General features: G+C 34.0%; 11 non-coding genes across 11 annotated transcripts; 5 read left to right on the forward strand and 6 right to left on the reverse strand.

The window, feature by feature from the left end:
* The first annotated feature begins 539 nt into the window (after positions 1-539).
* Trnay-gua lies at positions 540-627 on the forward strand. Its single transcript is given in 2 exon segments — positions 540-576; positions 592-627. It is a non-coding gene; the product is annotated as a tRNA-Tyr (tRNA).
* Positions 628-2,005: 1,378 nt separating this feature from the next.
* Positions 2,006-2,087, reverse strand: Trnal-uag. The gene has a single exon. It is a non-coding gene; the product is annotated as a tRNA-Leu (tRNA).
* An 865-nt stretch (positions 2,088-2,952) lies between these two features.
* Trnae-uuc lies at positions 2,953-3,024 on the reverse strand. The gene has a single exon. It is a non-coding gene; the product is annotated as a tRNA-Glu (tRNA).
* A 236-nt stretch (positions 3,025-3,260) lies between these two features.
* Positions 3,261-3,348, forward strand: Trnay-gua. The gene is given in 2 exon segments: positions 3,261-3,297; positions 3,313-3,348. It is a non-coding gene; the product is annotated as a tRNA-Tyr (tRNA).
* Positions 3,349-6,497: 3,149 nt separating this feature from the next.
* Positions 6,498-6,569, reverse strand: Trnae-uuc. The gene has a single exon. It is a non-coding gene; the product is annotated as a tRNA-Glu (tRNA).
* A 1,387-nt stretch (positions 6,570-7,956) lies between these two features.
* On the forward strand, positions 7,957-8,044 carry Trnay-gua. The gene is given in 2 exon segments: positions 7,957-7,993; positions 8,009-8,044. It is a non-coding gene; the product is annotated as a tRNA-Tyr (tRNA).
* Positions 8,045-8,772: 728 nt separating this feature from the next.
* Positions 8,773-8,854, reverse strand: Trnal-aag. Its single transcript has one exon. It is a non-coding gene; the product is annotated as a tRNA-Leu (tRNA).
* A 1,984-nt stretch (positions 8,855-10,838) lies between these two features.
* Positions 10,839-10,910, reverse strand: Trnae-cuc. Its single transcript has one exon. It is a non-coding gene; the product is annotated as a tRNA-Glu (tRNA).
* Positions 10,911-11,149: 239 nt separating this feature from the next.
* Positions 11,150-11,237, forward strand: Trnay-gua. Its single transcript is given in 2 exon segments — positions 11,150-11,186; positions 11,202-11,237. It is a non-coding gene; the product is annotated as a tRNA-Tyr (tRNA).
* A 1,152-nt stretch (positions 11,238-12,389) lies between these two features.
* Trnae-cuc lies at positions 12,390-12,461 on the reverse strand. The gene has a single exon. It is a non-coding gene; the product is annotated as a tRNA-Glu (tRNA).
* Positions 12,462-12,709: 248 nt separating this feature from the next.
* Trnay-gua lies at positions 12,710-12,797 on the forward strand. Its single transcript is given in 2 exon segments — positions 12,710-12,746; positions 12,762-12,797. It is a non-coding gene; the product is annotated as a tRNA-Tyr (tRNA).
* The last annotated feature ends 1,966 nt before the right edge of the window (positions 12,798-14,763 follow it).

The following is a 14,763-nucleotide window of genomic DNA, read 5'->3' on the forward strand; positions in this document are numbered from 1 at the left end:
TTTTGGCCTGCAATTGGTGTACTTCCATATGTTGTTTGTCGGTAAGTAGAGGTTCTGAAGAACGCTAGCAGGGGCGGATCCAGTGGTGGAGGAGGAGGCAGGGGCACGTGCCACCTCCTTCCCCCACTTTGCCGCAAAATTTTAAAAATTTCAATGCAAATCAATGTTGCTTTTGTGTACAGTAGATACAGCAAATTGTGGTTATCTACTTTTTCTTGTGCTCTTGATCGCCTTGTTCTGTTGTTGTTGTTCTATGGATTGTAATTCTGAAATAAAAGATGAATGAATTATGTTCTACCTACTTACCTATTCTGAAACTGTTGTGTTCCCCCCCCCCCCCCCCCGTTTAAGAAAATAATGACAAGTATGACGGATATTGGTATAGTTGGGTTTCTACCATGCAGTCCAAAATGTACACTTGAAAAGCCGTAGAGGTAGATCTGGACACAAAATCAATACTGATAATTAATTTAATTGCACACTACATTTGGTAAATGACTTAATTCCCTGAACGAGTGGGTTCTGTATATTTTGTATATCCCTCGATAGCTCAGTTGGTAGAGCGGAGGACTGTAGAGTTCATTCACTGAAATCCTTAGGTCGCTGGTTCAAATCCAGCTCGAGGGATTTTTTTTTCTCTTTTATTTTATTTGGTGATTGGATTTTACAGAAATTAATTGGTACAATACAGTGATTAGAATTGTACATAAATAAATATTGTTGAAGGGAGTTTATATCAGCGAGCTTAAGAAGATTGAGATAGAGAATAAAGTAGAAGTGTGAGATGGTGGTTGGGCGCCAGATATAATCCTGATAGCCTTAATCTTTTGAATTGTTTGGAGTATAGTTAAGTTGGAGGGGTAAGTGTTACCTTAAACAATATTGGAATAACTAAAATAAGGAAGAATAAGGGAGTAATAGAGAATACGAAGAACGTTAAAAGGAACAAATGAGGATAACCTAAAAATGATACCAAGGCTTTTGGATAGGCCTACTTTGTTTTCAATTTGGTTGATATGCTTCTTCCAATTTAATCCACTGTCTAAATGGACCCCATGTAACTTAGTAAATTAGGTGTCGGGGAGTTCATAATTATCAATATCAATTTTGAAGTGTGGAAGATCGTCACTTTGTGATTTCTGGGCTTCGAAACAGAATGAAGCTAAACCTCTTGTGGTTGATCGAAAGTTTGTTGGCAGCAAAATGGAGAAATGGAGATTAAATTAGAGGAGACACTATGATGTACAACTGAAAAACGATGTAAATAATTATTGAAAGTATTTTAGAATACACTCATATAGAGGGTGATTGAAAAACACGCATGCTCTACTAATTGCTTTATAAGTCAATCGCCGTCTTTTTATTTTAGTTTTTTATAACCAACTGTTGTAGCAGCCATCGGTTGCTATAGTGATATGATCAGTATGTGTGCGTATTTACATTTAGCTGTGCGTATGCGTATTTTTCCTCCTGCAATACGCGTTTAACTCATCTAACATCAGCAGTAACAGTACGGATACGATGAATAACTATTGTGTAATAGTTTGTAATGTTTAGTGTTAGAATTAAGGTTAACGTTAAGGTTGGTTTACAGTTAACGTTCATTTATTAGGACTGTAGAGTTCCTTCATTGAAATCCTTAGGTGACTGGTTCAAATCCGGCTCGAGGGATTTTACATTCTTCATTGTTTTACTGAATAACTCAGTAAATGTATTAAAATAATAATTAAACAAGTAAACTATGATATCTGTAAAGAATAATTGAAGTAGGTTATTGTATGGTAGAAATCACCATTAAATAATAGCATTTAATAATCATTGTACAACATCTTTTAATCAATACGATAAAGACAATTTGGAGAGTTCCGAAACCAGATAATATGATGTGAAAATAAAATGTTAAATTAATGAATTACAGTATGTCTATTGAGTTTTGCACATTCATAATACCGATAATTGAAAACCCAATAGGCTATCATAAAAAAGCATTTATCGAAAAAATGATTGGCAGCGGTGGGATTCGAACCCACGCCATCGAAATGACTGGTGCCTAAAACCAGCGCCTTAGACCGCTCGGCCACGCTACCCATATTAAAGTTTATATTTTGTATTCAATATGACACCGGCAAAATGGGCATTCTGAAATTAGACAACATGATGTAAGTAATGTAAATAACTATTGAAAGTAAAGTATCATAGAATACACTGATATGAAATGAGAACAATGTAAGAAATTATTGAAAGTATTTCAGAATACACATATATAGATGGTGGTTAAAAAACACAGGGATATCAGGAAAAATATATTTATTCAAAAGTAATTGGCAGCGGTGGGATTCGAACTCAGGCAATCGAAATGTCTGGTGCCTTAAACCAGCGACTTAGACCACTCAGCCACACTACTCATATTTAAAGTTCTGTTTAATAACTCTTGATAACTCATTTTGTAGAGCGGGGGACTGTAGAGTTCATTAACTGAAATTCTTAAGGTCACTGGTCAACTTCCGTCTTAAAGGATGCTTTTTAATAATTAACTTGGAGACGTTTCAATTAATTTTATTTTATATTAATTATATTAACATGAATGCTATATAGAAGCTATATTTAAAAAATATATAAATGCATTAATTAAGACATGTTTCTCCTAAAATATAAATAGGCCTATCAAATGAAAGTTTTAAATTAATTGTTTGAAAAAAATTGTAATCATTATGTATCCATCTACAAAATAATAATAATAATAATAATAATAATAATAATTATAATATTATAATTAATCTATTCTCTAATTCATTATTATATATTTACCACTTGACATCAATTTTCATATATTAATATTTTTATTCTATATTTCATGCATTTATTTATAAAGTTTTGTTTTGATATTGCATGGACAATAAAATGAAGACAGTCTTGGGTATACCAGCACAATGTTGAGAACAGTAACATAATTTCCCGCACCGGGAATCGAACCCGGGCCGCGGCGGTGAAAGCGCCGAATCCTAGCCACTAGACCATATGGGATACCTGGTGTAACATACGGGAATTGCATTATGTATTGCATCAAGTAGGCCTACTGTCAAATATTGCAAAATTCAGCCCCACTGACGTGATTAACCCAACTCCTGCTTTATCTCACTCTCAACACGCACACACCCCGACGTCTCATTTCTGTCCTCACACCAACGCACTCCTAAAGAATTGTTAATGTTGTTTCAGTGTCTGTTGTATGGGACGTTAAGTGCGCAATTACTATGTAACCCTCGATAGCTCAGTTGGTAGAGCGGAGGACTGTAGAGTTCGTTCATTGAAATCCTTAGGTCGCTGGTTCAAATCCGGCTCGAGGGATGTTACATTTTCCTCAACATTTTTTTATTGAATATTTTTGTTGTTATTGTTCCACTAGCCTTCATCATGTTGAAGACTCTTGGCTGTCATTTAAAAAAAAATATAAATGAATGAATACCTGTCACTCTAAAATTTAAATTAATTAAACAAATAAACTATGATATTGATAAGGTTTTTTCATGCTTTGTAAAGGATAACTTAAATAGGTTATTGTATAGTAGAAGCCATAATTGCAAATATTTTTTTAAAAATAATTATAGTATTTATTTATTTACTTACGACGCTTGCATCATTTTGGCCTGTCATTGGTGTAGTTCCATAATGTTGTTTGGCGGCAAACCGAGGTTCTGAAGGTCCCTAGTAGTGGTGTAGCCAAACCATCTTATACGTATACGTCCTCGTGGGGGTGATCTGTGTAGATTACAGGGTGAGAATTAATACTTGTTGAGGATATTTTGCGGGCCAGAGGACTAAAGAGATGCAATCGAGGTGAGCATATTTTGCTTGTGACAAGAGGTTATTTGGTGAGTTGTCTCAGTAACTGAGTGTTTGTGATGTCGAAACAATTAATCACAGTAACATATCATTTCCATTCCTACAGTTCAAGAAAATAATAACAAGTATGACGGATATCGGTACAGTTGGGTTTTTACGTTTACGCTTGAAAAATTGAAACCGTAGAGGTAGATCTGGACATGAAATCAATATTAATTATTTATTTATTGGCATTTCTCATTTAGTAAATGACGACTTTTTTTTCAACGAGTCGGTTTGTATATACGCATATATTCTTAGGTAGCTCAGTTGGTAAAGCGGATGACTGTAGAGTTTATGTATTGAAATCTTTAGGTCGCTGGTCCAAATCCGGCTCGAGGGATTTTTTTCTTTTATTTTACCAGAGCATAACTTCATTCTCATGTGATTGATTTTAAAAAGCCTCTGGTTAAATAAAAATATTATTGCAAAAATATAGGGACTGTGGACATTATAGCTTGTAATTTCTAAGCATTATAACAGTTGGCCTATTCATTATTAGAGTACTTTTATTTCATAAAATTTAGACAGGCAAAGTTACTTGTTACTTAGTTTTCCCGTAGCAGGGACCGCGGAACTTTTTTTCAAAGTAGTGGGCCCACTAGCATTTCTTTAAGATTATACAAACACTTGCTTAGACATTATATATTTTCTGCCAAAAAGTGAAGAGCCGTGTGTGCGGGGCGGGGGGAGGGGGTGATGGGCCCCTGGCCCCGGGGACTCAATGCATATTTTAGAAGCTATATTTTTGAAAATATATATATAAATGCATAAGTTAAACATAGTATTAGTTAACAATATAAACAGGTTTTGCTTAGGTACGTTGAGGGTTATAATTCAGGTTAACGTTAATGTTAGGTTTAGGCCTAAAGTTACAATTTAACAATTTAAAAGTTAATATGTAAATTTTATATGCATCAAATAATGATTTTAATTTTGATTAAAATAGGTCAAAACGTTATACAAATCGAAGTTTTCTCAAATGCTTGTTGAAAATTGATTTATCAAGTTACACTGTAATTACCTATTTTTGGAAGACGATTATCACGCTTAATATGCTGGTAAGCCTACTGATAGACCTAGATAATAGATTGCAATTTGTTTTAAACTTTAAAAGTTTAAAGATAGTATTAATACATAGGCCTACTCCAAGTATTGAAATGCACGTCATCGTGTCGGGAATCAATATTTCGACATTAATTATATCATCATCAGGAATAAAATATTATCCATATTTGCAAGCTTATACAAGTACCAAAAGTGTTTGACCAATCAAAAAATTACCCCTAGTAAGTGACAAAGCTATGAATAATATAAAGATCAAAGCATCCTTACTCTACTGATCAAAGTTACCTACAAGAACCAGCAAAGACGAAGAAAGCTCATTTGAAGCTTTAAGCCCATTGTTAAGCGATGGGTGTAGCCTACGTATAGAAAACGCTTCTTTAAACAATACTATAGTAGACCAATTTTGCGAACTGTCAATAATGTTAGTATTAGAAAATATTAAACCTAATTTATTATCTACATTACAGGCTGCATTATCATTTTTTAAGTATACCTTGTAAACCTAAAACATATTGGAATGCCTCACAGTGTATATTATGATAATTTATAATACTATCAGATCATTTTGTACTGCCATAAAGTTATGAATTTTACCTCTTTTAACTAAGTGTTTCTTTACTTTGTTTAAGCATCTACGTAAAATGGATTCGCCTGCATTTCCTAGATAAGGCAATCTAACCCAGATCTTAATCAAGCTATCATCAGTAGGCCTATGTACCGTATAAATTTAGGTTCATTTAATTTATTGAGTACTGTACATGGTTAACCACTTTTAAAGGGTACCCATTCCATGGCATAAATTTTCTAATGTTACAAAGTTCAGCTTGGAGTTTATCGGGAGTACACAGTTTGTGGGCTCTTGAAACTAAACTACGAATCCAAGAAATCTTATGGTTCCATGGTGCAAAGCTATCATAATGGATATATTGACCTGTATGTGTGTTTTTGCGATATATATCATGCTTCATATGCTGTTGTCAAATTGTAAATCCAGAAAATGTACTAAATCACTGTTTTCAAATGATTCAAAGGTAAAACTAATCTGTTTATGAAAAGTGTTAAAGTGACGTAGGATGTGATGAAAATCATTGGGTGTAGCTAGCACTAGTATGTCGTCAACAAAATGAGTATAAAACTTAATAATACTGGATTCTATAAATTTAGGAACAATAGACTCTTCTAGTTCAGTCATTAAAATATTGGCTAAAACTGGTCCAAGGAGTGAGCCCATTGAGACGCCGTCAGTTTGTTTATAGAATTCATCAATACACGTAAATACAGTTTTAGGTCAGCAATCCTTAAGTAGTTTCCTTAACGTATTTTTCTTAAGATTAATAGATATCAATTTCATATTGTAAACCCTATCAAGAATTATAATAATACCTTAGTAAGGGGAACATTTGTAACAGAGATTCAACATAAAAAGATACAAAACGGTAACCTAAATTATATAAATATACTAAAGTTTTAGTTTGATATTGCATGAAATATGGAAGTCTTCCGTATACAAACACAACGTTGAATACTTTGAAAAAAAGAAGATGTACTTCCCACACCGGGAATCGAACCCGGGCCGCGGCGGTGAAAGCGCCGAATCCTAGCCACTAGACCATATGGGATGACCGCATTAAGCAAGGGATTTGCATCGTGTACTGCATCATGTGCTTAAAATGACGTGCTTTATCTCACTCTCAACACACACACCCCCACACACCCAACGACTCACACTCACCCAACGACCTCACTTAACCCACCCACAAAGATGAGTTTTTTAGTGTCAGTGTCCCTAGTGGTTTGAATGAGAGTCTGTGATATTCGGTTAATCGGACTTTAAGTGAGTGCTTGGAGTAGGATCCCTCGATAGCTCAGTTGGTAGAGCGGAGGACTGTAGAGTTCTTTCATTCCGGCTCGAGGGATGTTATTTTTTTTTTAATTAGTGAATGTTTTGTAGTTGTTATTGTTCCACTAGCCGTCATCATGTTAAAGACACTCGGCTGTCATTCACCATTAGAATGTTTGACATATACACAGCCAAGCCATTTTTGTTTTTTTATAAATAAATGAATGAATGAATGAATACCTGTCACGCTGACTAAAATTTAAATCAACTAAACAAATATACTATGATATTGGTAAGGTTTTTCATGCTTTGTAAAATATACCGTAACTTAAATAGGTTATTGTATGGTAGAAGCCATAATTGGGAATACTATTTAAATAATCATAGTATTTATTTACTTATGGCGCTTGCACCATTTTGCCCTGCCATTGGTGTACTTCCATATGTTGTTTGTCGGTAAGTCGAGGTTCTGAAGAACGCTAGCAGGGGTGGATCCAGTGGTGGAGGGGGAGGCAGGGGCACGTGCCACCTCCTCCCCCCACTTTGCCGCAAAATTTTAAAAATTTCAATGCAAATCAATGTTGCTTTTGTGTACAGTAGATACAGCAAATTGTGTTTATCTACTTTTTCTTGTGCTCTTGATCGCCTTGTTCTGTTGTTGTTGTTCTATGGATTGTAATTCTGAAATAAAAGATGAATGAATGAATGAATTATGTGCTACTTACTTACTTATTCTGAAACTGTTGTGTCCCCCCCCCCCATACACATCTAGATGTGTATAAGAGACAGGGTGTAGCTAGCACTAGTATGTCGTCAACAAAATGAGTATAAAACTTAATAATACTGGATTCTATAAATTTAGGAACAATAGACTCTTCTAGTTCAATCATTACTCGTTTGAAAACTTCTGGATCCGTCCCTGACTAGGTACCGCAGTTAGTTATCTGGTAACCATCGTATACATTCATACAGTTTAACAAAATTATGACAAGTATGACGGATATTGGTATAGTTGGGTTTCTACCATGCAGTCCAAAATTTACACTTGAAAAGCCGTAGAGGTAGATCTGGACACAAAATAAATATTAATAATTAATTTAATTGCACACTACATTTGGTAAATGACTTGATTCCCTGAACGAGTGGGTTTTGTATATTTTGTATATCCCTCGATAGCTCGGTTGGTAGAGCGGAGGACTGTAGAGTTCATTCACTGAAATCCTTAGGTCGCTAGTTCAAATCCGGCTCGAGGGATTTTTTTTTCTCTTTTATTTTATTTGGTGATTGGATTTTACAGAAATTAATTGGTACAATACAGTGATTAGAATTGTACATAAATAAACATTGTTAAAGGGAGTTTATATCAGCGAGCTTAAGAAGATTGAGATAGAGAATAAAGTAGAAGTATGAGATGGTGGTTGGGTGCCAGATATAATCCTGATAGCCTTAATCTTTTGAATTGTTTGGAGTATAGTTAAGTTAGACGGGTAAGTGTTACCTTAAACAATATTGGAATAACTAAAATAAGGAAGAATAAGGGAGTAATAGAGAATACGAAGAACGTTAAAAGGAACTAATGAGGATAACCTAAAAATGATACCAAGGCTTTCGGATAGGCCTACTTTGTTTTCAATTTGGTTGATATGGTTCTTCCAATTTAATCCGCTGTCTAAATGGACCCCATGTAACTTAGTAGATTGGGTGTCGGGGAGTTCATAATTATCAATATAAATTTTGAAGTGTGGAAGATCGTCACTTTGTGATTTCTGGGTTTCGAAACAGAATGAAGCTAAACCTCTTGTGGTTGATCGAAAGTTTGTTGGCAGCAAAATGGAGAAATGGAGATTAAATTACAGGAGACATTATGATGTACAACTGAAAACGATGTAAATTATTATTGAAAGTATTTTAGAATACACTCATATAGATGGTGATTGAAAAACACGGGGCTATCAGAAAAAATATATTAATTCAAAAGCAATTGGCAGCGGTGGGATTCGAACCCACGCCATCGAAATGACTGGTGCCTTAAACCAGCGCCTTAGACCGCTCGGCCACGCTACCCATATATAAACGTTCCCCTCAATAGGTCGCTGGTTAAAATCCAATGCTAGAGATGGTTATTTGTATAATTATCTTGGAGCTTTTTCATTGAATAGGCAATATATTCAACATGAATGGTCTATAGAAGCTATATTTACATAAAAATATATGCATCAGTTATACATAGTATTAGTTAATAATAAGCAATTAGTAGAGCTCTGCATAGTACACTATAGGAAAATTATTTTACGAAGGTTAGATTTAATGCTTGAAAAAATGCCTGCAAGGCCCAAAGAAAATTATTGAATGCATTAAATCTAACCAAAGTATAATAATTTTCCGTTTAGTGTACGATGCATGCTCTACTAATTGCTTTATAAGTCAATCGCCGTCTTTTTATTTTAGTATTTTATAACCAACTGTTGTAGCAGCCATCGGTTGCTATAGTGATATGATCAGTATACGTGCGTATTTACATTTAGCTGTGCGTATGCGTATTTTTCCTCCTGCAATACGCGTTTAACTCATCTAACATCAGCAGTAACAGTACGGATACGATGAATAACTATTGTGAATAGTTTGTAATGTTTAGTGTTAGAATTAAGGTTAACGTTAAGGTTGGTTTACAGTTAACGTTCATTTATAAGGACTGTAGAGTTCCTTCATTGAAATCCTTAGGTGACTGGTTCAAATCCGGCTCGAGGGATTTTACATTCTTCATTGTTTTACTGAATAACTCAGTAAATGTATTAAAATAATAATTAAACAAGTAAACTATGATATCTGTAAAGAATAATTGAAGTAGGTTATTGTATGGTAGAAATCACCATTGAATAATAGCATTTAATAATCATTGTACAACATCTTTTAATCAATACGATACAGACAATTTGGAGAGTTCCGAAACCAGATAATATGATGTGAAAATAAAATGTAAAATTAATGAATTACAGTATGTCTATTGGAGTTTTGCACATTCATAATACCGATAATTGAAAACCCAATAGGCTATCAGAAAAAAGCATTTATCGAAAAAATGATTGGCTGCGGTGGGATTGGAACCCACGCCATCGAAATGACTGGTGCCTAAAACCAGCGCCTTAGACCGCTCGGCCACGCTACCCATAGTAAAGTCTATATTTTGTATTCATTATGACACCGGCAAAATGGGCATTCTGAAATTAGACAACATGATGTAAGTAATGTAAATAATTATTGAAAGTAAAGTATTATAGAATACACTGATATGAAATGAGAACAATGTAAGAAATTATTGAAAGTATTTTAGAATACACATATATAGATGGTGGTTAAAAAACACAGGGATATCAGGGAAAAAATATATTTATTCAAAATTAATTGGCAGCGGTGGGATTCGAACCCAGGCAATCGAAATGACTGTTGCCTTAAACAAGCGACTTAGACCGCTCGGCCACACTACTCGTATTTAAAGTTTTGTTTAATAACTCTCGATAACTCATTTTGTAGAGCGGGGACTGTAGAGTTCATTAACTGAAATCCTTAAGGTCACTGGTCAAATCCGGCTGGAAGGATGCTTTTTAATAATTAGCTTGGAGACGTTTCAATTAATTTTATTTTATATTAATTATATTAACATGAATGGTATATAGAAGCTATATTTAAAAAATATATAAATGCATCAAGTAAGACATGTTTCTCCTAAAATATAGATAGGCCTATCAAATGAAAGTTTTAAATTAATTGTCTGAACAAAATTGTAATCATTATGTATCCATCTACAAAATAATAATAATAATAATAATAATAATAATTATAATGTTATTATTATTATATAATTAATCTATTCTTTAATTCATTATTATATATTTACCACTTGACATCAATTTTCATATATTAATATTTTTATTCTATATTTCATGCATTTATTTATAAAGTTTTGTTTTGATATTGCATGGACAATAAAATAAAGACAGTCTTGAGTATACCAGCACAATGTTGAGAACTTTGAGAAAAATAACATGCTTTCCCACACCGGGAATCAAACCCGGGCCGCGGCGGTGAGAGCGCCGAATCCTAGCCACTAGACCATATGGGATACCTGGTGTAACACACGGGAATTGCATTATGTATTGCATCAAGTAGGCATACTGCCAAATATTGCAAAATTCAGCCCCACTGACGTGATTAACCCAACTCCTGCTTTATCTCACTCTCAACACGCACACACACCCCAACGTCTCATTTTCTGTCCTCACCCCAACGCACTCCTACAGAATTGTTAATGTTGTTTCAGTGTCTGTTGTATGGGACGTTAAGTGCGCAATTACTATGTAACCCTCGATAGCTCAGTTGGTAGAGCGGAGGACTGTAGAGTTCATTCACTGAAATCCTTAGGTCGCTAGTTCAAATCCGGCTCGAGGGATTTTTTTTTCTCTTTTATTTTATTTGGTGATTGGATTTTACAGAAATTAATTGGTACAATACAGTGATTAGAATTGTACATAAATAAATATTGTTGAAGGGAGTTTATATCAGCGAGCTTAAGAAGATTGAGATAGAGAATAAAGTAGAAGTATGAGATGGTGGTTGGGTGCCAGATATAATCCTGATAGCCTTAATCTTTTGAATTGTTTGGAGTATAGTTAAGTTAGACGGGTAAGTGTTACCTTAAACAATATTGGAATAACTCAAATAAGGAAGAATAAGGGAGTAATAGAGAATACGAAGAACGTTAAAGGGAACAAATGAGGATAACCTTAAAATGATACCAAGGCTTTTGGATACTTTATTTTCAATTTGGGAGATTTGTTTTTTCCAATTTAATGCACTGTCAAGATAAACTCCTAGGAACTTGGCAAAATCGGTATTGGGAATTTTGTGATTCCCAATATAGATTCTGAAATTCGAAGGATCGAAAGTTTGTGAATTTTTTTTAAAAATATAAATGAATGAATACCTGTCACTCTAAAATTTAAATTAATTAAACAAATAAACTATGATATTGATAAGGTTTTTTCATGCTTTGTAAAGGGTAACTTAAATAGGTTGTTGTATGGTAGAAGCCATAATTACAAATATTTTTTTAAATAATCATAGTATTTATTTACTTACGACGCTTGCATCATTTTTGCCTGTCATTGGTGTATTTCCATAATGTTGTCTGTCTCTTATACACATCTAGATGTGTATAAGAGACAGCATGAATGGTATATAGAAGCTATATTTAAAAAATATATAAATGCATCAAGTAAGACATGTTTCTCCTAAAATATGGATAGGCCTATCAAATAGAAAGTTTTAAATTAATTGTCTGAACAAAATTGTAATCATTATGTATCCATCTACAAAATAATAATAATAATAATGTTATTATTATTATTATATAATTAATCTATTCTCTAATTCATTATTATATATTTACCACTTGACATCAATTTTCATATATTAATATTTTTATTCTATATTTCACGCATTTATTTATAAAGTTTTGCTTTGATATTGCATGGACAATAAAATAAAGACAGTCTTGAGTATACCAGCACAATGTTGAGAACTTTGAGAAGAATAACATGCTTTCCCACACCGGGAATCGAACCCGGGCCGCGGCGGTGAGAGCGCCGAATCCTAGCCACTAGACCATATGGGATACCTGGTGTAACGCACGGGAATTGCATTATGTATTGCATCAAGTAGGCCTACTGCCAAATATTGCAAAATTCAGCCCCCCTGACGTGATTAACCCAACTCCTGCTTTATCTCACTCTCAACACGCACACACACCCCAACGTCTCATTTTCTGTCCTCACCCCAACGCACTCCTACAGAATTGTTAATGTTGTTTCAGTATCTGTTGTATGGGACGTTAAGTGCGCAATTACTGTATGTATTATGTAACCCTCGATAGCTCAGTTGGTAGAGCGGAGGACTGTAGAGTTCGTTTATTGAAATCCTTAGGTCGCTGGTTCAAATCCGGCTCGAGGGATGTTACATTTTCCTCAACATTGTTTTATTCAATATTTTTGTTGTTATTGTCCACTAGCCGTCATCATGTTGAAGACTCCTGGCTGTCATTTTTTTTAAAAATATAAATGAATGAATACCTGTCACTCTAAAATTTAAATTAATTAAACAAATAAACTATGATATTGATAAGGTTTTTTCATGCTTTGTAAAGGGTAACTTAAATAGGTTGTTGTATGGTAGAAGCCATAATTACAAATATTTTTTTAAATAATCATAGTATTTATTTACTTACGACGCTTGCATCATTTTTGCCTGTCATTGGTGTATTTCCATAATGTTGTTTGGCGGCAAACCGAGGTTCTGAAGATCCAGTAGTGGTGTAGCCAAACCATCTTATACGCATATGTCCTCTTGGGGGTGATCTGTGTAGATTGCAGGGTGAGAATTAATACTTGTTGAGGATATTTTGCGGGCCAGAGGACCAAAGAGATGCAATCGAGATGAGCATATTTTGCTTGTGACAAGAGGTTATTTGGTGAGTTGTCTCAGTAAATGAGTGTTTGTGAGTGTCGAAACAATTAATCACAGTAACATATAATTTCCATTCATACAGTTCAAAAAAATAATAACAAGTATGACGGATATCGGTACAGTTGGGTTTTTACGTTTACTTGAAAAGCCGTAGAGGTAGATCTGGACATGAAATCAATATTAATTATTTATTTATTTGCATTTCTCATTTAGTAAATGACTTGACTTTTTTTTCAACGAGTCGGATTGTATATGCGCATATATTCTTAGGTAGCTCAGTTGGTAAAGCTGAAATCTTTTTTGAAATATATATACTCTATATTGAAATCTTTAGGTCGCTGGTTCAAATCCGGCTCGAGGGATTTTTTTCTTTTATTTTACAAGAGCCTAACTTCATTCTCATGTGATTTATTTTAAAAAGCCTCTGGTTAAATAAAAATATTATTGCAAAAATATAGGGACTGTGGACATTATAGCTTGTAATTTCTAAGCATTATAACAGTAGGCCTATTCATTATTAGAGTACTTTTATTTCATAAAATTTAGACGGGCAAAGTTACTTGTTACTTAGTTTTTCCGTAGCAGGGACCGCGGAACTTTTTTCAAAGTAGTGGGCCCACTAGCATTTCTTTAAGATTATACAAACATTTGCTTAGACATTATATATTTTCTGCCAAAAAGTGGAGGGCCGTGTGTGCGGGGTGGGGGTGGGGGTGTTGGGCCCCTGGCCTCCGGTTCCGGGGACTCAATGCATATAGAAGCTATATTTTTGAAAAAAATATATATAAATGCATTAGTTAAACATAGTATTAGTTAATAATATAAACAGGTTTTGGTTAGGTACGTTGAGGGTTATAATTCAGGTTAACGTTAATGTTAGGTTTAGGCCTAAAGTTACAATTTAACAATTCGTAAAGTTAATATGTAAATTTTATATGCATCAAATAATGATTTGAATTTTGATCAAAATACAGTAGGTCAAAACGATATACAAATCGAAGTTTTCTCAAATGCTTGTTGAAAATTGATTTATCAAGTTACACTGTAAATTACCTAGTTTTGGAAGACGATTATTACGCTTAATATGCTGGTAGGCCTACTGATGGACCTAGATAATAGATTGCAATTTGTTTTAAAATTAAAAAGTTTAAAGATAGTATTAATACATAGGCCTACTCCAAGTATTGAAATGCACGTCATCGTGTCGGGAATCAATATTTCGACATTAATTATATCATCATCAGGAATAAAATATTATCCATATTTGCAAGCTTATACAAGTACCAAAAGTGTTTGACCAATCAAAAAATTACCCCTAGTAGGTGACAAAGCTATGAATAATATAAAGATCAAAGCATCCTTACTCTACTGATCAAAGTTACCTACAAAAACCAGCAAAAACAAAGAAAGCTCATTTGAAGCTTTCAGTCCATTGTTAAGCGATGGGTGTAGCC

This window comes from Anneissia japonica, unplaced genomic scaffold, assembly GCF_011630105.1.
Source record: "Anneissia japonica isolate Jap-2015-1 unplaced genomic scaffold, ASM1163010v1 scaffold251325_len469956_cov165, whole genome shotgun sequence".
NCBI lineage: Eukaryota > Metazoa > Echinodermata > Crinoidea > Comatulida > Comatulidae > Anneissia > Anneissia japonica.